Below are 27,995 nucleotides of genomic sequence, written 5' to 3' on the forward strand. Positions count from 1 at the left end.
GGCTGATCTATGATTTAAAGGGAGGATTACAATCTCTTTCCTCCCCCCATTATCATTTGACGCATATCTGAATCTACAGGGAGGATCGGTGTCCTGGGGTAGAGTGAATTAATTGCCTCTACCCCTTGTATGCCTTCCGCTCCTCATAGATTCTATCCAAAAGCTTGATCTTCATAATTGAAGACAAAATAGGAGCTTCTGCGTGCAATTTACACTGATTTGGTAGAGAGACGGTCCTTTGACTTTGTCTATGGAAATTATCATTTCAGCAATGAGACCTATCTCTTTTTATGGGTGGTATATACGTCCTTAAATATTATTATTAAAAGTTATGTTTTAGATTCTCACTTTAATGCTGTCTAATAATACTATTTCAGGAGTGCCGTGATTTTTGCTCCTGATCTGACATTGATGACCTATCCTGAAAATAGCCTGGACAGCCCTTTCAAGTAAAGTATAACAAGAATCCAGTAGGTAGTCCTACTTATACCCACTAGACTTCTAAGCCTTGACTACCTTGACTAATCAGGGATCTAAATGGATGAAATATATTATATTTATGAGGTATATTCAAGCAGCATGGTGGCTCAGTGGTTAGCACTGCAGCCTTGCAGCGCTGGGGTCCTGGGTTTAAATCGCACCAAGAACAAAATCTGCAAGGAGTTTGTATGTTCTCCCCGTGTCTGTACTTGTTTCCTCCCACACACCAAAGAGATACTGATAGCGAATTTAGATTGTGAGCCCCAATTGGAACAGTTCCAATAATGGAATTAATGGCACACTGATGAGAAAAAGGGTAACTGTTTTGAACTTTTTACTTTCAGGCTCCATATCTCACCGTGCACTACTGCTTCAGACTTGAGACTACCATCATTTTATAGACAACTATCTTGGCTATTTCATACATAAATTTGACTTGCAACAATTTAGCATATGATTAGTTATGCAGATTCCTGTCATGTCAATGTATTGTTACTGTTTTGCTCCTAAAAATCTAAATTAGAATTTTTAATATTTTGTTAGTATTTTGTAAATCTACCTTTGGCTTTCAACACTGCCTGAATCCTTCTGGGCATGCTCTTGATCAGAGTCAAACATGTCTCAACTGAAATCTGATTCCAGGTGTCTTCTACACATTCCCAAAGTTGGTGCATACTGGTTGACTCACTTGGGCATGTATTCAGTTTTTTATTCAACTCGACCAACAAATGTTCAATTGGGTTGAGTTCTAGGGACTGTGGGTGCAAATCCAGTACCTCTACTTCATTGTCATTGAACTATTTCTTTACCAATCTTAACGTATACTTCGGGTCATTAACATGCTGGAACACTATGTTGTTCTTTTCATACCCATAGTACTCAAGTGTCATGGATGTGTCAGAAGTGACAGACATTCACCTTGCAGCTGGTTGCAGGAGATCTCTTCGTTTGGCATTACAGACAACTTCTTAGAAGATGTCTCTCTAGGACCCAGCGGCTACCTTCCTCTGGCTAATTAACACCATGGCCTGGGTGTATAAATATCTTCTGAGTGCCAGAGGGAGGTGCCAGCGATATTCATTACTCCTTGTGAAGGCTTTAGCAAGAGCAGCACTTCTTTCTCTCTGGTGCTAGAGGACATGTGCACATTTGTCTGGAGTCGACTAAAGCTAAGCTATTTCCCCCTTGTATGTTCCTCCTTGTCTTTAGTGTTCAGTGGGGATCGACTAGCGCTCATCCCTTCCCTTCCCTACCCAGGGCCATACGCCAGGGAAAGACAGGGCAAGGTACGCATGCGGCGATTGGTTAAGAAACAATATAGGGACGTTAGTGGAGACAGGGTGATAACAGATCAACCTAGGAGGACTCCACTTCTCCCTTTCCCTAGAGTCTGGGTTCCTTTTCCCTCTTCCCTTTGTGTTATCTTTCCCACACCTTGCGTGATATTATCTCCGGCCCTGAGAGACAAGCCATGAAGGATTTCATTGCAGAAAATCTGTAGAAAGAACATATCAGATCCTCATCTTCGCCCGCGGTGGCAGGGTTCTTCTTTGTGAAGAAAAAGGATGGTGGTCTACGTCCCTGTTTAGATTTCCAGGAATTAAATCAAATTACCATCCGTGATCCATACCCTCTTCCTCTGATTCCTGATTTGTTCAGCCAGGTTGTAGGAGCTAAGGTATTCTCCAAGTTGGATTTAAGGGGAGCCTACAATCTGGTTAGAATCAGAGGAGGGGACGAATGGAAAACAGCGTTCAATACCCCTGAAGGGCATTTCAAGAGTCTGGTTATGCCTTTTGGGTTGACCAATGCACCTGCTGTATTCCAACATTTCATAAATGATATTTTCCATCATTTGGTGGGGAGGTTTGTGGTGGTCTATCTGGATGATATTTTGGTTTACTCACCTGATATTGAGACACATCGAGGTCATGTTAAACAGGTGCTCCAGATATTAAGAGATAACAAACTTTATGCCAAACTGGAAAAAGGTGTTTTTGCTGTTAAGGAGGTGTAGTGTTTGAGGTACTTATCATCTTCGGGTTTTCGGATGGATCCAGAGAAGATCCGTGCAGTCCTTGATTGGGACCGTCCCAAGATACTGAAGGCTCTACAGCATTTTCTGGGCTTTACTAATTTTTACTGGAAATTCATCCAAAATTACTCAGTAATTGTGAAACCCCTCACTGACATGACTAAGAAGGGGTCTGATTTTTCCAATGGTCGGATGTTTCCCTCCAGGCTTTTTCTTCCTTAAAGAATCATTTTGCTACTGCACCTATACTCAGTCAACCCAATGTTTCCCAACCCTTTATTGTGGAAGTTGATGAGTCGGATGTGGGGGTTGGTGCTGTGTTGTCTCAGGTTCTGTACCCCGGTAAATGGCATCCATGCGCCTTCTTTTCTAAAAAATTGTCTTTGGCTGAGAGAAATTATGACGTGGGTAATAGGGAACTTTTGTCGATCAAATTGGCTTTCGAAGAATGGTGACATTGGTTGGAGGGGGCTATCCATCCTATTACTGTTATTACTGATCATAAGAACCTGTCATATCTCCAGTCAGCTAAACGTCTCAACCCAAGGCAAGCCAGATGGTCCCTGTTTTTACTAGGTTCAATTTTGTTGTCACTTTTCGTCCAGAGGTCAAAAATGTCAAGGCTGATGCTTTGATGCTTTGTCTTGGAACTTCCCTTGTGGTAGTGACCATGACAACCCTGCCCCTATATTGCAGAAGGGGGTAGTCAATTTGGCATTATATCCTGAACTGGAGGGTGAGGTGTTGGAGGCTCAGGGGGATGTCCCTGCCTCCTGCCCTCCAGGAAGGTTATTTGTACCATCCAATCTGTGCCGTAAGGTTATTAAAGAACATCATAACTCTGTGCTTGCTGGTAACCGCGGACCTCCTCTCTTGTCGTTTTTGGTGTTCGGGGTTGCATCGGGATGTGATTGAACACGTATCCTCTTGTAGTATTTGAGCGCGTTCTAAGGTTTCCCATACCCATCCGTCTGGTACTCTCCTTCCGCTACCTATCCCTAGTAGGCCATGGACACACTTGCCCATGGATTTTATTACTGACCTACCTTTTTCTGCAGGCAAAATGATGGTTTCGGTGGTTGTAGATAGGTTCAGTAAAATGGTTCACTTTGTCGCATTACCTGCACTTCCTAATGCCAAGACACTGGCTCAGGTGTTCAAAAATGAGATTGTGAAGCTTCACGGGGTTCCCTCTGATGTGGTGTCATATCGGGGGACCCAGTTCCAAGTTCTGGAAGGCATTCTGTTTTTGACTGGGGGTGCAGCTGTCCTTTTCCTCTGCCTTCCACCCTAGGTCGAATGGACAGACTGAGCGTGTCAATAAGAATTTGGAGACTTACCTCAGGTGTTTTGTTTCCGAAAATCAGGAGGATTGGGCATCCTATTTACCGCTAGACACAATTTGCCATTAATAATCATCGACAAGAATCCACTGGCAGGTCACCATTCTTCGGTGCATACGGTTACCACCCACAATTTGGTACCTTTAGTGGGGAGGGGCTTTGGGAATTCCTGAGGAGGAAAGGTTTGCTTCGTCACTCTCCTCGGTATGGTGGGGTGTTCTGAGCAATTTAAAGATCATAGGAGACAGGTATAAACGTATGGCTGACAGAAAATGCTTGCCAGGTCCGGACCTGAATGTGAATGACTTTGTGTGGTTGTCTACCAGGAATATAAGATTGAAAGTTCCTTCTTTGAAGCTGGGACCTAGGTTTATTGGTCCCTATAAAATAACCGTCGTCATTAACCCAGCAGCGTTTCGTCTTGAACTTCCTCAGGCCTTTAAGGTCTACAAAGTGTTCCATAGGTCCTTACTCAGGAGGTATGTGGAACCTCTTGAGCCCTCACCTTTACCACCGCCCCAGTAATGGTTGATGGAAATCTGGAGTTCCAGATTTTGAGAATTGTAGATTCTCATCTGCAACATCGTTCTCTACATTACTTGGTGCACTGGAAGGGTTATGGTCCAGAGGAGAGGATGTGGGTTTCAGCATCAGAGGTGAACGCTCCCAGGTTGGTTTGTTCATTTCACACCTCTTATCCTGAGAAACCCGGTCGTGAGGCCACTCGTAGAGGGGGGGTACAGTCAAAGGTGTGTCAGAAGTGACAGACATTCACCCTGCAGTTGGTTGCAGGAGATCTCTTCGTTTGGCATTACAGACAACTTCTTAGAAGCTGTATCTCTAGGACCCAGCGGCTACCTTCCTCTGGCTAATTAACACCCTGGCCTGGATATATAAATACCTGCTATATGCCAGAAGGAGGTGCAGCGATATTCGTTACTCCTTGTGAAGGCTTCAGCAAGAGCAGCACTTCTTTCTCTCTGGTGCTAGAGGACATGTGCGCATTTGTCTGGAATCGAATAAAGCTAAGCTATTTCCCTTTGTCTGTTCCCCCTTGTTGTCTTTAGTGGGGATCGACTAGCGCTCATCCCCTCCCTAGCAAGGGCCATATGCCAGGGAAAAACAGGGCAAGGTACGCATGCGGCGATTGGTGAAGAAACAATATAGGGAAGTTAGTGGAGACAGGGTGATAATAGATCAGCCTAGGAGGTCTCCACTTCCCTATTAACTAGAGTCTGGGTTCCCTTTCCCTCTTCATTGCACTAAGTCTTTCCCACACCTTGCATGACATCAAGTGTATGAATTAACTAGTCTTGTAGGATGCTCAACTATAGCTCAGCATTGAGACCACCAGCGACCCTGGTAAAGTATCCAATGCCTTTGGTTAAGAAACAACCCCATATCATTAGGCTTCCTCCACCGAACTTGACAGTACCTTTCACTTTCTTGATCCGTTAGCCTCTTTTTCCCTTATTTCTTCCAGACCCATTTGCACCCATCAGAGTCTAGTCTATTTCGTTTCCTCTCTCCAAATCACCCATTTCCAATCTTCTTCTGTCCACCTTTCGTAATTTTTTGCAAACTCGAGCCAACACTTCTTATGACCAGATTGAAGTCGAAGCTTCTTCACCTTTTTTTCTGGCCACCATTCCAGACTTGTGTAACGTGCATTGCATGGTGCTTGCATGGATGTCTGTGATCGCACTATTACGAAGAATACGAGCCACCTCCACTGTTTGTCGCACCAGAGCTGATAGACCTTGTGATGAGCCAATTTGTTGACTCTGTATTTTGCCTGGACGTCCACCTCTTAGCTTTTGAAAGGATGGATGGACTTCATTTCATATTCTTCCAACTCTCATGGCACTAACATGATGCAGTTTGGCAATTTTCTTGGCCAAGAGCCCACTATCGATGAGCTAGATAAGTGTTTCCCAAACTCCAGTCCTCAAGGCCCCCACAGATCACGTTTTCAGGATTTCCATAGTGTTGCACAGATGAGAGAATTCCTGATGCCTTGATGATACTTCCATCACCTGTGTAACTAAGGAAATCCTGAAAATGTGACCTGTGGGGCCCATGAGGACTGGAGTTTGGGAAACACTGAGCTAGATGATGCTGTTTCTCTTTTCTTGGGAAATCTTCTTCATGGCTGCTCCTTTCCTTAAGTCGAACCAGTGACCTTTCACTTGGGAATCAACCTAGTAGCACACTCAGCTATTAGGGAATGTGAGAACAGGTTGTAATTTGTAGTATACTGGAAGAAAAAGATTTTTCCAACCCCAGGAGCAAAACAGTAACAATACAGTGACATGACAACAATCTGCATAACTAATCATATGCTAAATAGTTGCAAGTCAAATTTGTGTATGAGGTAGCCAAGATGATTGTCTATAAAATGATGGTAGTCTCATGTTCAAAGCAGTAGTGGATGGTGAGATATGGAGCCTGAAAGTCACAAGATCAAAACATTGTTACCCTTTTGCTCATCACTGTAAGTGAGTAAAATAAATAAAATAAATACTTCTGGGCTTCCTGGGTTTCACCCTTTAACTGACATAGAGGGACCTGTACTTCACTGTAAGGGCCCCTAAGTTGAGTCTGCGGACTAGCTGTTGACCAGTGGAGCGATCTGTGGAAATACAAACAAACTGAGACAGATTGACAGAGATAGCCATGCATGGTATTTGTATATATCTGTCAGTCCCATAAACACAGAATAGAACAGCAAAGGTCATACGCGATCATACCGCTGTGTTCAATCATGTCCACAGTGCGGGAAAACAGAAGATCAGGATCTCCATTCTAGTGATTAGAGATTTATCATATATACTGTGTAGGTGATAAGTGTTTTTGTGGACAAAACCCTTTAACAAGAGTCTAGTAGTTTGTTGATATCAGCAGAATTTGACAAGCCAGATTTCAACACAAACTAATGCAGCTCCTCTGGTTTGTGGTTTCCCATCTGCAAAATTGAATAACCTCTTGTTTACTTGTGGCTACAGGTCATTTCAGTTTTACTGCAAATCCCTGGGTATCTTTTTCTTTTAAAATACTCCAGACAGCACTTAGATGAAGAGGATGTAAACTGAACATCCTGTTATATGGTTTTCCTCTGTCCTTCTGCAATGAGATGAGCAAATGAGAGATTTCCACAGTTTGTTAACTACTAGTGCGTCGGTAAGCAGGCACCACCATCTGCTGGTCGAATATTGCAGGACAAGGGAGGGTAAACAGAACTGCATCAGCAGGAACTGTAGGATGAGGTACATGGTTCCTGAGGGGGAGAGATTAAAGGGGACATCAGGTCAGGTGAAAGCTGTGGTGCAGTGATTAATTATAAAAGGCCCAGGAGGGCTGAGTAGAGGGGGAGTCGGCTCTTGGACCTGTGGCAGGACAGAGGTGTGGTGCAGCAGAGTTGGTTTATAGCCACCATTATGGGTAACCATGACTGGTGTAACCAGATCCAAGTGAGGAACCGAGTAAAAAACCAACTGAGGAACCGAGAAACCAGATCCGAGTGAGGAACCGAGTTACTAGAACCGAGTAACTAGATCCATAGCTGAGTGACCAGAACCGAAGATGAGAGACCAGAGCTGGGAGACCCATGCCAAGTACGCAGAGCCAGGACAGAGGGAGACGAAGAGGGATGTTCATGTGAGCAGTAACTTCGGGTGTAGACATACGGTACAAAGGGGACTAGGACTGTGCTGCAGGGGAGTACGGTGGCTGGCGCAATGGGTGTGCAAAGTGACTGATTGATAACGGACTTGCGGCCTACTGGTGTAGTATTGTAGACTCTCGTTAGGGCCTGTATGACGGTTCGCATTGCCTAAGAGCTTGACGGGCCCAATAGTACTGTGACCCCTTTTTGGTCGAGATTTTAGGTTTAAGACACCCCTGACGATACTAGTCATTCACTTGTAACAACAGAACAATTGTGCGCGAACAGAATTATGTTAATAGTCAGTATAGCTGAATTGCTGTATTCTCATTATATAATTTATTGTATTTCAATTGTTTGTTTTACCCTTTGATATTGTGCCATAAGTGCCACATGTATTCGTGTTAATCAAATAAATATCTGTTAGTTAAGTTACTATAGAGTCCTCATTCTCTGTGCTGCTGCATCCACGAACATGTTTAGACTTCATATGTACAGGTACTGTATGTATACATTAGGTAACACCTTGTTTTCATGAGCAATGCATTTGTCTCTGTAGTTACCACATTTTATTTGTCAAATGAGTAAAATGCACTCACATTTTAGTCAGAAATGAAATATTATTTAGTGTCAGGTCATCTGAGAAGACTACAATAGGTGATTAATATAATAAATGTGATTGTTTAATAGGATTAATCTATGATTATTCTGAGGCTTGATCAGTAAGTGGCTTGTGAAAAAGTGGAGTTAATATATAGGAATTTTTGCTGAAGAGCATGAATCTGTGGACAGTTAACAAAATAGACAACAAAATTAAATGGCTTTGACCTACAGTTATGAAATGTAGCAATTACAAAAAAGGCATTTACAATATATAAATCTGAAGCTTCAGACCTAGCATTTAAAACTACAGTTTAAGGAGATGAATAGAATCTGTAAAATAAAATTATCAAATCATCTAAAGTTGAAAATGAATGCAAGACAAATCTCAAGAAAATCTTTAAATATACAAACACAAAAAAAAACTAAATTATGGAAACGAGAAGTTGGTCACTAAGGATCAAGAGAAGGCAGAGTTACTAAATAGGTTCTTTAATTATGTATATACAGTTATGGCCAAAAGGTTTGAAATTGACACAAATTTTGTTTTTCACAAACAGTGTTGCTATAATTTTTGTAGTAGCAATTTGCATTAACTCTAGATTGTTATGAAGAGGGACTGGATGAATTGCAAAAAATTGCAGCTCTCCCTTGCCATGAAAATTAACTAAATCACAAAAAAACATTTCCGCTGTCCATAAGCCCTAGCACAAAATGACCTGTTTACATAATTTCAGTGATCTTCTCGTTATCTCATAAGATAGTGTTAACAAGAACAAAGCATCTCACATTACTCTGTTATGCTGATTAAATTATAAGAGTAGATTGGTTGCTTTAAAAGAGGGCTGGTGCTTGAAATTATTGTGCTCTTCTGGTAACCATGGTTACCTTCAAGACGAGACGAATATTCATAATTGCAACCCATCAAAAGGGCTTTACAGGCAAGGACATTGTCGCTTGTATGATTGCCACAAAAACAACCATTTATCGGATCATCAAGAACTTCAAAGACAGGTTCAATTCCTATGCAGAAGCCTTCTAGGTACCCAAGAAAGTTCAATAAGTAAGGATGAGTAGATCTGTGCAGAATCTTACCCAAAAATTAAATTCAGGTGTATAAATTTGGTGGGAATCTCAATAATGGAAAACTTGTAATTGCTTAAAAATACACATGGGGGAGAGGAGAGAGAGAAAGAGAACCCAGCTGACCATAAGAGCTTTCACTCCACAGGAGAGAGAGAGGACCCTGTTTTTCATAAGAGCTTACACTCTAGAGAAGAGAGAGAGGACCTCACTGATCATAAATGCTTACACACTACAGAAGAGAGAGACTTACCCAATAACTCAGGAGATTGAAAACGTTGCTGTACAAACTGTGCTCCATTGAGGACAAGTGATCTGTGATAGTGCAGATACTGACCACCACTGTGCAAATTATGATAATCCACTAGATGTCAAAGCTGCCTTTAAGGGGAAGTCCATGATGTCTATGCAAAAACACATTCGCTCACTTTCTGATGCTTCAGCAGTGTGGACAATGGTGCCAGGCAAGTTTTGTTTTTTTTTTGCTACCCACAAATCGAATCTCAAAGTGTTGTAATTCTCTTGAAACTGCGATTTTCAGGAAATTCGACTCAAACTCAATCCTCTGCAGATCCTCCTCATCTCTACCAAGAAGTGCCAAGACTGTCTCCTAAAGTAGATTCAGCTACAGGATTGGTTCAACACCAGTGCAGAGTTATTCTGGAATGGCAACAGGCAGATGTCAGTGTGTCTGCACACATATTGAGCTGAAGTCTTTTGGAGAAGAAGCCACTTTTCTCCAACATATACATTGAGGAATGACATGCAGAAAGTATAGGGAATGGACTGCAGAGAACTGGGGTAAAGTATTTTTTTCTGATGAAGCTCCCTTCAGACTATTTGGGACATCTGGAAGAATGATTGTCTGGAGAAGAAAAGGAAGGTGAGAGCAACCATGAGTCCTGTGTCATGTCAACAGTAAAGCACCCCGATACCATCCCACATTATTGGCTCACTCATAATTTTACTTAAGAACACTGCCACGAATAAACAATGTTAACTAAACATCCTTCCTGCAGAGATGCAGGAGCAATTTGGTGATGAACAATGCTTTTTCCAGCATTCCAGCATGATGGAGCACAATGTCACATGTTAAAATTAATAACTAAGTGGCTCAGTAAACAAATCATTGAAAATTTGTATCCGTAGCCAGGAAACTCTCATTGATAAACTGTGAACAATCCTCAATATCAGGTGGTCAATCCTCAAACAAAATTTTTTTTTGACAAATACCATTCACTGAGTAGGTAAGGATGGATTGCCATTAGTATGGATTTGGTTCAGAAGCTGATACCCAGCATGCCAGGGTGAAATGCAAAAGTCCTTAAAAATAAGGGTCAATACTGTAAATATTTGTATAAACTTGATGTATTTGTCAAAAAATATATAAAAACTTATGAAATTCTTATAATTGTGAAGCAGCAAACTTTGTGAAAAACGAAATTTGTGTCAGTCTCAACACTTTTCGCCATGACTACTAAAGAAGATAGAGTGGCAGATATAATCAATCCCAGTGCTCTTAATATGTCATTTAATATATTGAGTTGGTTAAACTTAGTTACTGTGGCGCCCTACTGCGCATTGGTGCCACAGAACCCAGAAGGGTGCATGGATGGACTTCTCCACAAGAGGCCCTCACACATTCACACACCTCCACCCTACCACCTCAGACCAGCAGAGGGAGCCCGTTAGGGACATATATATAGGGAGGGTGGAGCCAGACAGCTCAGTTAAGTTTTAGTTTAGTGTTCGGTAAGACTGAGAGAGAGTCTGAGAGCGTGCTGATGCTCAGAGAGCAGCAAAGAGGCAGCGCGCTGGCTGCTGTGCTTAGGCGAGCCAAGGCCTACAGCACATGTGAAGGCCTAGTGAGGGCCTTGAGAGGGCCGAAGGCGAGAGGAGAAGGAAGAAGTAGCAAGGGGGCAGAGGAGCATACCAGGCTCACCCCGATATATATACCGGACACGGGGTCCGCGCCTACAGGGACCCTTTACACCCAGTAGGAACCACCGAACCCCTGGAGGACTACAGGTCCCAGATTCACCAAACGCTGATTACAGTACCAGGGCTAGGAGTCACGGAGGTCGCTGCGTCCAGGGAGAGTGATCTCCAAGAGAAGGCCCTACCACCAGGTCAGCAGGTGCAGAGAGAGACAGTAACCAAGCTAAGCCTAGTTCCAGGCAGGCCAGAAGCTTAGCGAGTAAAGCAACGGATCAGGAGGCCCTATACCCGCTCACTGGGGAGAGTCCAAAAGTGCGCCCTTTGCCCAGAGTACCCTGGACCGCGCCTGCAACATGACCAGTAAAGGTACTGAAGCTTACCCCCGTGAGAGTGTCCGTCTTTCCTCCGGGACCGTCCTGCCGTCTCCCTTGCACCACCATCCATTACACCCCATGCTGCCCTGGAGCTAGCTCAACCTGTGGAGAGCCACACCATCCCTGCTGCCGTAACACCAGCTCCATAGGACTGCTCTGCAGCGGCGGCACCCCTTAGCCGCATTCCACAGGTGGCGTCACGAACTTTCCAAATCCCCTATAAATATCCCCCTTTTTACTGACCGCCCTGGGTCACGGACCGGGCCAGCTACCGTGATATTCCCCATACCGGCATCCACAGAGGCCCGGCTGCCGAGTGCCCCACGGCCCAGCGGGCGCGTCATTACGTTCCAACCGAAGCTAAATATAATCAATGTGTACAAGGTCCCCCAACTTGCCTGTGTCTCGAGAACACTGTCGCACTGTAGTTTTGCTGAGAACACTTGCTTCCTTTTTCACTGAACCACACACACACCCTTCTGTTGTACTTGTACCTGTGTCCTCCTCACATCCTCCCACTCTTAAAACATTGCCGTCCCTGGCAATACGGACCTATAAAAAGAATGGAGGGTTAGAACAGTTTTAAAACAGTTTAAAACTACAGGTGACTATTTTGACCATGGCGTCTTCTCTTCTCCGACATCGGCCCTTCTCGGTTACGGGCCCTCGAGCCTGTAAACAAGAAACAATCCATTTGTCTTCCAGCAGGTCACACAGTCCCTTTTAAAGTAGAGCTGGAACCGCTCCTCCTTGGTGAGGACCCTGGAAACAAATATGCAGTCCATATTTGGCTGACGAGACTTGTAGCAGCCCTTCCTGTCCAAGAGCACAGTCCTCAAAGTTCCTGACCTGGCTGGAACATCAGCTCGTCCCTCATACCTCACCCCAACAACAGTCCTTAGGACCAGTGTCTTAGTCCTTTCACCGTACAGACCAGCCTACGTGGCAAGCACACAGTCCCTTGGGGGGCAACGTCCTTTTATGGGATTGGGCACAGTCCTCAGCGAAGGGTGTGCAACCCTCTCGCAGCTGCAACATCCTCCAATCAGTAAGGAAGTAAAACAAACAACGTCAGCCATCCACGGCTAACACAGGCCCACCAGGCCTAGAGGGTATCTCGAACAGTCCCTCCGATTCCTTTTAGGAAAAAAAAAAACACACAGGCCTTCTGGCCAAAAAGGTTCCATCAGTCCTTTTTTTCTTCTTCTTGCAAACATACAGAGGCGGGACACCTCAAACTTGAGTCCTTAAGACCCGACTGGTCTCTCCAACTGGACCAATTTTCCTGGCTATTCAGCCAACTTGGGGAAACTGTAGAGGAACTTCTGCCTATGGAACTTTCTGTTTTCCCCCCTCACAGACCTCTTGGGTCTCGGATTGAGGGGATCCCCACAAACTCGCCATTGCTCAGCTCATCAGTCTTATGAATCCCCATTTGCTTCTCATCCAGCACACTGTCGCACTGTAGTTTTACTGAGAACACTTGCTTCCTTTTTCACTGAACCACACACACACACACCCTTCTGTTGTACTTGTACCTGTGTCCTCCTGACACGTCTCCACTCTTCACTGTCCCTGAACAACTACTGAACTAAGATGGCCGAAACTAAACTCCCAGAGATCTTTCAGTTCCTCCTTGTCACTGAGCCCGGCCCATCTAACCCTCTATGTGCCCCCAACTACCATGAGGGTAAGATAATACAAGTATAAACTCTACTGCGATCTAATTGCCATGTCTGAACATAGCACATTTTCAGATGAATAAAACATACATAAAATTACTAAAACAGTACAGTTCTACAGGGGAGTGGAGCAGACATTTTCCACACACCCCTCACATGTCAGCGTAGTGTCCAGAGGCTGGAGGTGCTACCAGGAGACAGGCCAGTACACCAGGAGACGTGGAGGGGGCCGTAGGCGGCAACAACCCATCAGCAGGACCGCTACCTCCACCTTTGTGCAAGGAGGAACAGGAGGAGCACTGCCAGAGCCCTTCAAAATAACCTCCAGCAGGCCACAAATGTGCATGTGTCTGCACAAACGGTTAGAAACTGACTCCATGAGGGTGGTATGAGGGCCCGACGTCCACAGATGGGGGTTGTGCTCACAGCCCAACACCATGCAGGACGCTTGGCATTTGCCACAGAACACCAGGATTGGCAAATTCGCCACTGGCGCACTGTACTCTTCACAGATAAAAGCAGGTTCACATTGAGCACATGTGACAGACGTGACAGAGTCTGGAGACGCCGTGGAGAGCGATCTTCTGCCTGCAACATCCTTCAGCATGACCGGTTTGGCAGTGGGTCAGTAATGGTGTGGGGTGGCATTTCTTTGGAGGGCCGCACAGCCCTCCATGTGCTCGCCAAAGGTAGCCTGACTGCCATTAGGTACCGAGATGAGATCCTCAGACAATTTGTGAGACCATATGCTGGTGCGGTTGGCCCTGGGTTCCTCCTAATGCAGGACAATGCCAGACCTTATGTGGCTGGAGTGTGTCAGCAGTTCCTGCAAGATGAAGGCATTGAAGCTATGGACTGGCCCGCCCATTCCCCAGACCTGAATCCGATTGAGCACATCTGGGACATCATGTCTCGCTCCACCCACCAACGTCACGTTGCACCACAGACTGTCCAGGAGTTGGCAGATGCTTTAGTCCAGGTCTGGGAGGAGATCCCACAGGAGACCATCCGCAACCTCATCAGGAGCATGCCCAGGCATTGTAGGGAGGTCATACAGGCACGTGGAGGCCACACACAATACTGAGCCTCATTTTGACTTGTTTTAAGGACATTACATCAAAGTTGAATCAGCCTGTAGTGTGTTTTTCCACTTTAATTTTGGGGGTGACTCCAAATCCTGGCCTCCATTGGTTAATAAATTTGATTTCCATTGATGATTTTTGTGTGATTTTGTTGTCAGCACATTCAACTTTGTACAGAACAAAGTATTCAATGAGAATATTTCATTCATTCAGATCTAGGATGTGTTATTTAAGTGTTCCCTTTATTTTTTTGAGCCATGTATATACATTTGAAACCAGAAGTTTACATGCACTATATACAGTTAGGTCCATATATATTTGGATAGAGACAACATTTTTCTAATTTTGGTTCTAGACATTACCACAATGAATTTTAAACAAAACAATTCAGATGCAGTTGAAGTTCAGACTTTCAGCTTTCATTTGAGGGTATCCACATTAAAATTGGATGAAGGGTTTAGGAGTTTCAGCTCCTTAACATGTGCCACCCTGTTTTTAAAGGGACCAAAAGTAATTGGACAGATTAATTAATTGTAAATAAAATGTTCATTTCTAGTACTTGGTTGAAAACCCTTTGTTGGCAATGACTGCTTGAAGTCTTGAACTCATGGACATCACCAGACACTGTGTTTCCTCCTTTTTGATGCTCTGCCAGGCCTTCACTGCGGTGGTTTTCAGTTGCTGTCTGTTTGTGGGCCTATCTGTCTGAAGTTTAGTCTTTAACAAGTGAAATGCATGCTCAATTGGGTTGAGATCAGGTGACTGACTTGGCCATTCAAGAATATTCCACTTCTTTGCTTTAATAAACTCCTGGGTTGCTTTAGCTTTATGTTTTGGGTCATTGTCCATCTGTAATATGAAACGACGACCAATCAGTTTGGCTGCATTTGGCTGGATCTGAGCACACAGTATGGCTCTGAATACATCAGAATTCATTCGGCTGCTTCTGTCCTGTGTCACATCATCAATAAACACTTGTGACCCAGTGCCACTGGCAGCCATGCATGCCCAAGCCATCACACTGCCTCTGCCGTGTTTTACAGATGATGTGGTATGCTTTGGATCATGAGCTGTACCACGCCTTCACCATACTTTTCTCTTTCCATCATTCTGGTAGAGGTTGATCTTGGTTTCATCTGTCCAAAGAATGTTCTTCCAGAACGGTGCTGGCTTTTTTAGATGTTTTTTAGCAAAGTCCAGTCTAGCCTTTTTATTCTTGATGCTTATGAGTGGCTTGCACCGTGCATTGAACCCTCTGTATTTACTTTCATGCAGTCTTCTCTTTATGGTAGATTTGGATATTGATATGCCTACCTCCTGGAGAGTGTTGTTCACTTGGTTGGCTGTTGTGAAGGGGTTTCTCTTCACCATGGAGATTATTCAGCGATCATCTACCACTGTTGTCTTCCGTGGGTGCCCAGGTCTTTTTGCATTGATGAGTTCACCAGTGCTTTCTTTCTTTCTCAGGATATACTAAACTGTAGATTTTGCCACTCCTAATATTGTAGCAATTTCTCGGATGTGTTTTTTCTGTTTTTACAGCTTAAAGATGGATTGTTTCACCTGCGTGGAGAGCTCCTTTGACCGCATGTTTACTTCACAGCAAAACTTTCCAAATGCAAGCACCACACCTCAAATCAACTCCAGGCCTTTTATCTGCTTAATTGAGAATGACATAACAAAGGGATTGCCCACACCTGTCCATGAAATAGCCTTGGAGTCAATTGTCCAATTACTTTTGGTCCCTTTAAAAACAGGGTGGCACATGTTAAGGAGCTGAAACTCCTAAACCCTTCATCCAATTTTAATGTGGATACCCTCAAATGAAAGCTGAAAGTCTAAACTTCAACTGCATCTGAATTGTTTTGTTTAAAATTCATTGTGGTAATGTCTAGAACCAAAATTAGAAAAATGTTGTCTCTGTCCAAATATATATGGACCTAACTGTAAGAAGACACATATGCATGTATTTCTCAATATCTGACATGAAATCAGAATAAACCTTTCCCGTTTTAGGTCAATTAGGATTACCATCATTTTTAATATTTGCTGAAGTTACAAGAAGTGGACCTGTGTTCTTAAAAATGCCATGGCTGAATTTTACTCCTAGTCCAGCCAGCAGGTAGCATATAACTATTTTTTAGGCACACTAATCGCGCACACATGGCTGCTGAGTATAACCAGGTACAGAGTACAACCATTTTGTAGGCACACTACTCATACAGACATGGGTGCAAAGTAGAACTATTTTTTAGGCACACTACTCGCGCACACATGGGTGCAGAATCTAACAATTTTTTAGGCACACCACTCATACAGAGACAGCTGCAGAGTACACAGGGGCTTTTTGGCACAGTACTCCCACAGACATGGATGCAGAGTACACACAGAGGCTTAAGCTAGAGTCACACTACCGTATAACACGGCTGAGTGCAATGCGATAAAACATTGCATAGAACTCAGCCCAGTGTTATTCTATGGGCCAACTCAGATCACCATTTAATTTCTCAGGCGTATTCTACGTGCGTGCAAAATCGCAGCATGCTGCGATTGTACGCGTATATCGCACGAGACTCGCCAATGCAAGCCTATGGGTGCGAGGAAAAATTGGACAACACACGGAGCATTCGTATAGCGTGCGACAAATACACACACAACTCGCTGAAGCCAGGAAATTGCATTAGCTAAGAATAGGAAGCTTATCATGCAGATTGACCTGGCAACCTATAAAAAACCCAGAACACACCTCCATAGATACCAGCAACATGGCCAGACACATCAGTATTGAAATGCCTATTGTCCTCGTGCAGGAGAGGTCAGAAATATGGGACCCTCGCGATGCCAACTATGCGGACTAATAATAAAAAGGATGCAGCTTGGAGACGCATATGCTGCCAGATGTATCCCAATTTTGACAAAAGTCCACGAGAGGTGCAGCAGGAAATTAGTTAGTGCAAAACATTTACATACTGCATTTGTGTCTGTAGATGTACATAAAGCATTAATGAACATGTTGTTTTGTTCACTACATGTTTGCTAATCCACTTGCAAAACTGTACGCATGGTGACAAGGTAATCTATCACTCAACACCCAAGCAAGATGTTCACCTTTTTTGGGGGTTTTGGCAGTGGCAGATGTGACAAGAAGGTGGCGCAGCTGCCGTGATCAATTCCGCCGTGAGCGGCAGCATCGTGCCAGTAGTGGTGCAGCAGCCTCCAGAAAGTACATTTATCATGACTGCTTGAACTTCCTAGCTCCCATTATGGAACTCCGACAGTAAGTGCATGTTTGTCTTGGCTCTTTAAATGTGTAAAACAAAAATTCATATTTTAAAAAAAAAAATCAACAGAACTGAATCCAACCTTAGAGACAGGGAGACAGCATCTGATTCTAAGGCGATCTTGGACACTGTTGGAGAAGTAGATGAGGAGACCGGACCTTCTTCTGCCCCGTCAGCATCAGAACCACCACCACCAGCAACTTCGGCAGAAAATGTGGCCAACCCAGACGAGGATGAACATGGACGAAGCAGTAGTCCTACGCACTCCACCAATCGTCTTGCGTGTGATAGGCAATAATTAAAAATTTGCCACCGGTGGTCCAGGGCTCTCCGTGGATATGGCCTCATTACATAGCGTGTCAGTTGAAATGACTCATCACCAACCATGACATAAGGAACAGCTTTCAAACGTGATCTGGGGAGAACCTGTGGGGGTGGGATAGACAAATCATTACTTTGCATCCACTGACCCATGATGGAAGAATTGAACACTCTCCAGTTCTTCCATAGGCCCAAATATCAACAATTATAAACCTGTATGTAGTGTCAACCAAGGCCAGCAGCACAACAGAGAAAAATTGCTTATAATTGAAATATTGGGACCCTGAGTTTGGCAGCTTACAAACGCAGACGTGCTTGCCATCCAGGGATCCAATGCAGTTAGGGAACTGACATGTTTCCTCAAAGCCTCGGGCTATCCGCAGCCAGTCTTCCTGTTTGGGCTCAGGCATAAAACAATTATGAAGACGTAACCAGATTGCTGTACAAGTTTGTCATACAATGTCTGAGATGATTTTCCACGAAGAAATTCAAGATGAAGTGCCGCATTCAATATACCGGTGGATAGAAACCTAAAATTATTTTTAAGGTAACACAATAAACAACAGTATGTCGGATCCATGAGAATAATGTAAAGTTGTGTGGCATGAAATAAAAACACATACTCAACATGATGTCATTCACATATTTACTAATCTCAATTTACCTAAAGCAAATTTAAGCAGAAAATAAAAAAAACACTTGGTTACTAGTAAACATCTGAAAAACATGCTAAAGAATACGACAGTTGGGAAAGACATCAGGCAGTGATAATGAGCGAAAAACAACAATATTAAAACAATCAAGGAATACATCCAAACATTTGAAAAAAAAACATATGGTAATGTAAGTAAAAGACACTCCTCTGGGGAAATACCTTTGCGCATATTTGTGTCGTTGAATGTAATCCCAGGTCTGACAGCCTTCAAAAGAATATCAAAAGTGGAGATGTTCATCTGACAGTAGAATAAAACTTGTCAGGATGGCTGCGTAGAGCCCCATATTGACGGTGGAAATGTCCTTTAGTGACCCGTCGCATCAAAAGTGGATGGACCCACATTTGTCTCCGCCTCCTCGGATCAACAATAACTGGGTATAGCTCTCTAAACCGTTGAGACAAGACCCAATGTAAAAGAACCCGCTCAGTTGTATTTAAGGTAAGCCTGTCAGACATGTTCTAAGCAAACCAGGACAACACCAGCAGGAGTATGTGTGAAAGATTTGAAGTCAAATCTTCTTGTGGACCCAGTGTGTGGCTTTGTTCATTAGGTTTTTATAAGTTTCAGACCATTGAGGCTGTTAAATTTAAACTTGATGTTACGTTGGAAAAATCTGTGGAAAATGTGAGGCCATACGGATGTCATACGGACACATAGGCGAGAAAATATCGCAGCATCGCATTGCTATCGCATTACACACGGATTACCATACGGACAACAATCGTGCGACTCTCGGCACAGAGAATCAGAATGATTATGTTGACGTGTAGTGTGACAGTACTCCCACAGACACAGGTGTAGAGTACACACAGAGGCTTAAAGGCACAGTACTCTCACAGATATGGGTGCAGAGTACACACACAGGCTTTTTGGAACAGTACTCCCTTGGAGACACATGCAGAGTACACCACTCTGGTGGTTTTTGTCAGAGTGCGCTCACACAAAATCTAATACTGTCCCTCACTCCAGCTGTGTCCTGTCCCTACACTAATCAGAGAGGAATGGCGGTGGCACCCATCATCCGGCATTTATACAGGCCTTGTCACATGGTGCAATGGCCAGTCACAGCCATACCAATACTTGGCATGGCTGTGATGGCTCCGGAAGTGCCCCCAGCCTAAAAGTGCTACAGCCTTTCAAGAAACTTTATACATCACCGAACCCGTACAGTAAACCGGATTTCCAGTAAAAAGTCCATGTTTGGGGCACGATAGTGGTACGAACCCCGAACTTTACAGCTTGGTTTCGCTCATCACTAGTCAATTATGCAAATGACACTCTGATCAAACTCTGATCAAAGAGTGGTGAAGTTTCCCGGCGTCCGGAGCCGTTTCCCGCCATCGGACGCCATCTTGGGTCGTTTCCCGCCGTCTTCTGCCGTCTTCCCGCCATCCGCAGCTGCTTCCCGCCTTCGGATGCCATGTTCGGGACGCCGCACAGGAAGAAGAGGGGCGTGGACGCCGAAAGCGCGCGAGATCCGAAGCTCCGCCCCACGCACTGACGCTGCGCAAGGTCCTGGAAGGGAGGAAGAGCGACGCTGACGTCATCGGAGCGCGACGCCAGGTCCTCTACCCCGACGATTGACTGCGGAGCCGCGGCCTACGGAAGAAGAGCATCGCAAGGTAGGCCACGGTCCACTAGGGGGGTAGAAGGATGTCGAACACCGAGGGGAGCTCCACCGCCACACCGGCCGCCAGCGCAACCGCTGCAGCGGTCATGCCATTCACCATGCCCTATATCCCGGGGGCAACCGGGCTACCCCAGTACTCAGGGGAGTCACATACCCTGAGTGACTTTAGGGAAAGACTTGATAGCCTCTTCCAGGTATACCCCCTCACAGAAGAGCAAAAAGTGAGCATTCTGGTGGCCCAGTTAATCGGGGCAGCCCAAAGGGAGGTAAAGTCCTGGTCACCTGGGAAGAAGAGGACTGTCAGAGAAATACTAGCCCGGCTGAAAAACACATTTGACACCCGCACCTCAGCCGAGATAAAACTAAGATTTTATGGGTGCAAACAACGGGCACACGAAAGTATAAGAGACTATGCTCTAAACCTACAAGAGGCCCTGAGAGCTATTAAGCAGGCAGACCCTGACAGCGTGGGAAATGAAGACAAGCTGTTGACCGAACAATTTATTGAGGGTCTACTGTGCATTGCCCACCGAACCCAGTTGCGAGCAATGGCCTTACAGTACCCTGACCTGGACTTTGCACAGTTCAAGGACAGAGCCATCCGGGTGCTCCGAGAACCGGCACCAGGTGGCGCTGTGACCCACAGGCGCCCTGCTATCACTTACCACCAGGACGCGGCGCCCTTGTCTGCAGGGCCTGTGGGAGCTGATGCGCAGGCTTTGAACAATAACCCGGCTACAGACCTGCACCATCAGGTCCAAGAGCTGACTAAGAGCGTTGCTGCACTAACCAGAACTGTGCAGTCTTTGCAGGTCTCTTCTCCAGGAAAGATCCAGCTGGCATCCGGACCGGAGGACGTCCCATGGCACCGACTGAGGAGGACCCCACCGGCCAGAGGAAGACCCAGCGACCGGTAAAACGAGGACGGATGACCCATCTGCCGCCGCTGCAATCAACCCGGACATATGGCAAGGTACTGTCATTTAAACGGGCACAACCTGGGGTAGAGGGCCAACCCCCAGGCCTAAGATCATCAGGCCCATCGAACTGGCGTGACAAGTACGTAGGGGGACGTCCGGTCTTGCCTGTGGTACTGGACGGCATTCCTATGAGTGCCCTACTGGACACCGGGTCACAGGTCACCACCATCCCGTACGTGCTCTTCAAGCGGTACTGGAATGACTTGGACATAACCCGCTACCCAGATGACGACCTGAGCATTATCGCCGGCTATGGTCAGCCCGTGCCACAGATAGGATTTAAAGAAGTGACCATCAAGGTCGGTAAAGTTGAACTGCCGGCACAAGGACTGATCATTGTGGACATTGAACATTGCGAGAGTCACCCAAAAATAACCCTAGGTACTAAAATTATGGAAAACTGTCTTGCAGAGGTGATTCTTATTTTGCAGCAGGTTGCCAGCACGGGGGGTGGTCGATGTACGCCATGGGAGGGTGCCCGTCCGCATCATAAATATCGGGGAGAGAGAAGTATACCTGCCCCGGTATGCCACGCTAGCCAAATTGTTCACCATCAACCAGAACTCTGTACAGGCCGTGGAACCCTTGCCTCCATCTCAACCAGAGGAAGGTAACCAATGGAGGACTGGTGTCAGCAACTGCATTTGGGTACTGACTCCACTCCCTCACACCAAAAACAGGGAGTCTATCGGGTGGTTCAAGAGTACGAGAGAGTGTACCAATGGAGGACTGGTGTCAGCAACTGCATTTGGGTACTGACTCCACTCCCTCACACCAAAAACAGGGAGTCTATCGGGTGGTCCAAGAGTACGAGAGAGTGTTTAGTAAACACCCGCTGGACTTCGGGCGAGTAAAGGGGGTAGAACATCACATCCCCACAGGAGACCATCCTCCCATAAAGGAGAGATACCGACCCGTACCCCCTGCACACTATCAACACGCCAAGGGGATGTTAAAGGACATGAAGGAGGCTGGGGTAATTAGGGACAGCTGTAGCCCCTGGGCAGCTCCACTAGTCTTAGTGAAAAAGAAAGACAACACCATGAGAATGTGTGTAGACTACAGGAAGGTCAACCGTATCACACACAAAGATGCGTACCCATTACCAAGGATAGAAGAGTTCTTAGCTGCATTAAAATCTGCTAACTTCTTCTCTACTTTGGATCTCACTAGCGGGTACTGGCAGGTTCTTGTAGCAGAGGCGGACCGGGAGAAGACCGCATTCACCACCCCGATGGGACTCAGCGAATTTAACTGTATGCCGTTCGGGCTCTGCAACGCACCAGGAACCTTCCAACGGTTGATGGAATGCTGTCTGGGACACCGGAACTTCGAGACGGTCCTATTATACCTGGACGACGTCATCGTCTATTCCAAGACCTATGAGGACCATCTGGAACACCTGGCAGAAGTGTTTGAAGCCCTGGCAAACTATGGCCTAAAGGTGAAACCCTCAAAGTGTCATCTACTGAAGCCAAAGGTACAGTACCTGGGACACGTGGTGAGTGCTGACGGAGTGGCCCCCGACCCTGACAAGATCACCATGATTAAGGACTGGCCAAGACCATCCAGCATAAAGGAAGTGCGGCAGTTCCTCGGGTTGGTAGGCTACTACCGAAGATTCATTCCCGATTTTACCAAGAAGGCAGCTTCTATGCAGGACCTCCTGATAGGCCAGTCCAGGAAAGCCAAAAACCAGAAGCCACCCTTCAAATGGGAAAAGCTGGAAGAGGAGTCCTTCACCCAGCTGAAGATGGCCCTCACGGGGGATGAAATCCTGGCGTACCCTGATTACAGCCAGCCCTTTATCCTCCACACGGACGCAAGCAACATCGGGCTAGGAGCCGTACTGTCCCAGATCCAGCAGGGGAGAGAACGGGTAATTGCTTACGCCAGCCGAAAACTGCGACCCACGGAAAGAAACCCTGAGAATTACAGCTCGTTCAAGCTGGAGTTCCTGGCAGTGGTGTGGGCAGTAACCGAACGCTTCAAGCATTACCTTGCCTCTTCCAGGTTCACCGTGTACACGGACAACAACCCGTTGACACACCCGGACACTGCAAGACTGGGTGCCCTGGAGCAGAGATGGATGGCCCGCCTGTCCAATTATGAGTTCACGATCAAATACCGGGCAGGACGCTCCAATACCAACGTGGACGCCCTGTCCAGGATGCCAAACCTACCGGACGGAGGGGAAGATCCAGAAGAACTGGAAGAAGTCGAACTCCCTGCGTTCCACCATCATGGGATTACCCAGTATTCCCACCGTGTGAGGGGCCAGCGATCCGCTACGTTCAACCCCTTACCCCACTACAACTGGGCGGAGATGCAAGACAGTGACCCCGCAGTCCGTCTGGTGAAGGAGATGCTGACCCAGGCTGACGCCCGCCTGGACCCAGACGCTCCGGAAGAGACCAAGCAACTGTGGACGGAGAAGAGCAGACTGTTCCTCTACAAGGAGAAGTTATGCCGCAGAATGGTCAATTCCCGGACACATGAACTGATCTGGCAGGTTGTGGTACTGAGACGGGACGCAGCTATGGTGCTGGAGGCCTACCACAATGGGGCAGGGCACTTCGGATGGAAGAAGCTGGAGTTCCTGCTGCGTGAACGGTTCTACTGGATAGGCATGAGAGGAGCCATTGAGAGGTGGTGTAGAGACTGTGGCCCGTGCAATCTAAGAAGAAGGGACCGTGCCAGCCAGAGGACTCCCCTGCAGCCCATCATCACCAGGCAGCCGCTGGAACTGGTCGCTCTGGACCATGCTAAACTGGCTCCAAGCAGAAGCGGATATGTCTACGCCCTAACCATCGTGGATCACTACTCCCGGTTCCTGGTGGTGGTCCCTGTCAAAGACCTGATGGCTCAGACAGCAGCCAGAGCCTTCCAGCTGCACTTCTGCTGCCCACACGGGTACCCGGACCAAGTGCTGACGGACCAAGGACCAGTCTTCGAAGCGGAGGTCTTCCAGGAGTTCTGCAACCTGTATGGCTGCAAGAAGATAAGAACAACGCCCTATCACCCCCAAACCAATGGACTCTGCGAGAAGATGAACCAGGTGGTGATAGATCTGCTAAAAACATTGCCCCTGGAAGAAGGCAGTCTGTGGCCTGAGAAACTGCCCGATCTGGTGGACCTGTATAACCACATACCGGTAGGTTCCACCAACTGTACCCCGGCTTACCTAATGCGAGCAAGACCTGGTAAGCTGCCTGTTGACCTGGTAAGCTGCCTGTTGATACCCAAGGACACCTCGCCAGAGGCAGACTGGGATACAGAACGGCAGCAGCAGTACCGGAAAGTACAGGAGAGCGTCAAGCGAAGTCTCTGCCAATCAAGAGAAAGGCAGGAGAGGACTTATAACCAACATGCTCCCGCTGTTCCCCTGGTACCTGGAGAGCAGGTCTTGAAAAGAAAAAGGTGGCTCCATAAGTTGGACGACCAGTGGGAAAAGGACCCGTACACCGTACTGCCCTCAAGCCACAATAATCCAAAGGTGTACGTCATCAGCAAGGATGGAGGAGAGACCACAGCCACTGTCTCCAGAGACCACCTGAAAAAGTGCCCCGAGAAGTTGCAAAGCACGGGTGAAGATCAGGAAGACCCTCAACCCGTAGAGGAAAAGGAGGAAATGATCAGCACCGTACTCGGAGACTTTCCCCGGTCCTGAACACAAGTAAACAATGCTATCGTGGTGCCCGTCCTCACCTTTCTCCAGCCAGCCTCTCAAGTGCCTACAGAAGATCAGGTAGAGCTGGAATAGCAGCCAGCGCAGGAGGCAGAAGAGTCCACACCAGCAGCGCAGGAGGATCAACCCTCTGCTAGTAGTGAGCCTGCCGTGCCTCTAGTGAGCCAAAGAGTGCGCAGACAGCTGCCCAGCTTACCCATAACACCTCCTACACCCTGTAGTGCAGAACCAGTTAGTGCACTCCGTAGGTCCACTAGAGTCACTAGAGGTCAAATGCCCGCTCGCTGGAAAATATAAAATAATGCACTGTAAATTTACCTGTTTCTTGAAAATGTTTATGGTTTTTGTTGTTGCCTGTTACTAATTATGTTTCTCAGTTACCCTGCAGATTTCTATGGACTAACAGGTTATGGACACTGGATAACCGGAACAATTCTTGTAGATAGTTGCACATTGTGCCTCTTGCGAAGACGGCCGCGGAAAAGAAAACCTGTCTGGCGTGGCCTCCTTGCGGCCCAAAGTAGTTAGCTTCAGCCTTGCAGCCACGCCCAGGGCCAACGCAAGGGGTTTGCTTTGGACAGGTCCCCTACTTCGCTTAATGCTTCACCTTGGGTGATATGGACACCCGGTTGCGGACACGTCGTGACCTTTAAAGAACTAAAGCTTCTTGTAAATATGTTATTGTATTATCGTTTATACCCTGTATTTATGTTTCTTTAAAAATGTGTTTAGTCCCGGAGTACTAAAATTTACTAGGGGGGAATGTGGCACCCCAGGGGTCTGGTTGCCACAGTAATAGAAATATTATGTCTGAGAGCAAGTGGGAGGTTTCTCTGGTCAGGAGCCCTAAGCATGCAACACTGCCCGCACAGACCTGGGAGTGGAAGGAATCTGCCCTTATAAACTGGGTCTGGGGCGGGATTAGAGGAGTCAGAGAAAGTCCCAGACAGAGACGCAGTCTGGTCTGGAGGACAGCAGACAGAGGGAAAGCAAGAACTAGGAGCTCTGTAGGAGCAGGAGCGAGTGCCAGAGGCTGGAAGCTAGAAAGCTCGCCTTGGCTGAAGACACTAAACCCGGACACGGAGTCCGAGGCTGTGGGGACATCCAGGTCCAGCAGCAGAATCCAACCGGCAGGGGATTCCATGTCCTCTGGCCATAGAAGCCCGGAGGCACGGTCACAAGCAAGGGACCAGCACCGCCATCGTGAAGCGGAGGCTAACGGAAGGCCCCAAGTCACCGGCCATACGGGTGAGCACCACACGGTATACTCAGGGACGTGGGCTACTTCTACCCGCATAGAGCAAGGTAGCCAGGAAAGAGTGCAGATAGTCGGGGAGGCCTACAACTCCACCTGGCCAGGGGAGATCCTACTTGCTTACAGACTGACCAGGCCCCTACTGCTAACCAGTACTCCTGGGAGGGTCTGCGTTATACCATCAGTAAAGACCCTGAACTGCACCACACGTCTCTGTGTTTCATCGCCGCACCAGCACCATCAGTACTGGGACGCTCACACCATCACTCCCATCATCCACACTAGCTGCCCTGAGGCAATACTTCTCCCGTGGGGAGTTATCCCATACTTGGCTGCGCATACAACATCAGCCTCAGTGGTCAGCAGCGCAGCGGCGGTCCCCACAGACCGCCATCCACGGGTGGCGTAGTCGGACATTTGTTATCACACTCAGACTGCCACTGGTTTGACCGCCCTGGGTACGGACCGGGTCACAGCCACAGAGGACTACAACCCCCAGCGATCCGGCTCCGGGTATCCCCTGCTGAGCACAGGCCCAGGGGGCGCGTCATATCTATACTATTTTATATCATTGAGATGAACATTTATTGTAAAGTATCCTGTGTAGCCTCTGCCTCTGTTTAACGTTCTCTGTTTTTTATTGTGTTTTATATATTTTTTTATCAAAATCATGTAATTAATAAAGAATGAATATTTTACATTGGCGTTCCCTTTAATAGCCACTTAATGTTTGTATATAGGATTTAACTCTTTTGTAGGTGTTTATAACTTTTTTTCTATCAACACAGTGTAAACAGTGTTCAGTAAATGTAAAGGTCTTCTCATGCTCTCTTATTTTTCACTCTGATAGAGCACAGCAGTGTCCGGCCAACCTGCTCTAGAAGTGCAATCTCTCATAAGATCAGAAAGAGATTAGTATTCCATCATGTGCTCGGGCAGGGCAGTTTTGCACAAGTTGTGCTGGCGGAGGACACTTCTAACCATCAGAAGTATGCTGTTAAGATCATCAGCAAGAGATCCCTGCTCGCTTCTGGTGATGAGGCCTATGTGATGGTGGAGCGCCGAGTCTTACAGCTGGCATCTGGGAGCCCCTTCCTTGTCCATGCAGACTTTGCATTCCAGACCAAGGTACAGTAGTGACTTATTTCTCCTTATTAAATGTCCCCCTATGTAAAACAAACTTTCCAGTTGTATACACAATAATCACAAATGCATTTTATATAACACAGTCTTCTTTAAGGTTTCCTCTAACAAAAAAGCTCAATATTTTGGGAAAGACAACCCAGACTTGTGAGGATCATGAGAAAATCTCTAAAGATGTAGAGAATCCACTGATCTCTTATGTGTAGTAAATGTGTACATGTTATGATGGTTTGGTAACTATGGCTCTGATTCATCAAAGCTTTTATGCTAGAATTATGGCATAAAAAACTTTAGTATCTTTTGGCACTTTCACGGCATTTTCACCCAACTCAAAAAATGTGGGCAGAGCTGGTGCGTGACTGGGTGTGGTGACGTCAAATTCATGAAGAGCAGCAGCGTCCCTTATGCCACAAATCTTAGGTCAAGTGTAGAGATGAGCGGTGTTCGACTAGAACTGTTCGCCAATCTCAAATTCGAGCTGTTTTGGGCGGTGTTCGAGTTGTTCGACGAACCCGAACGATTTGCAAAAAATTCGGCTGTTCGAGGTTATGTTCGATAACTGTTCGTGCACCAAAAGCGTGTCCTGCATGTCTGGCGCTATTTAGAGCACCAATCATGCAGGGATTGTCTGCCACTCACTGTAATGCCACAGCCATGGTGGTTGTGGCATTACAGTGATTGCCCAAATCGATGGGAACAG

The 27,995-nt window shown here is 46.3% G+C and overlaps 1 pseudogene; it reads right to left on the bottom strand.

The window, feature by feature from the left end:
• The window catches only part of LOC141162239 (uncharacterized), a 44,806-nt pseudogene extending 25,752 nt beyond the window's left edge, over positions 1-19,054 (bottom strand).
• Between the last annotated feature and the right edge of the window lie 8,941 nt (positions 19,055-27,995).

Source organism: Phyllobates terribilis, unplaced genomic scaffold (genome assembly GCF_046119375.1).
Source record: "Phyllobates terribilis strain yellow unplaced genomic scaffold, ASM4611937v1 Scaffold_1__5_contigs__length_1240528914, whole genome shotgun sequence".
NCBI classification, from domain to species: Eukaryota; Metazoa; Chordata; class Amphibia; order Anura; family Dendrobatidae; genus Phyllobates; species Phyllobates terribilis.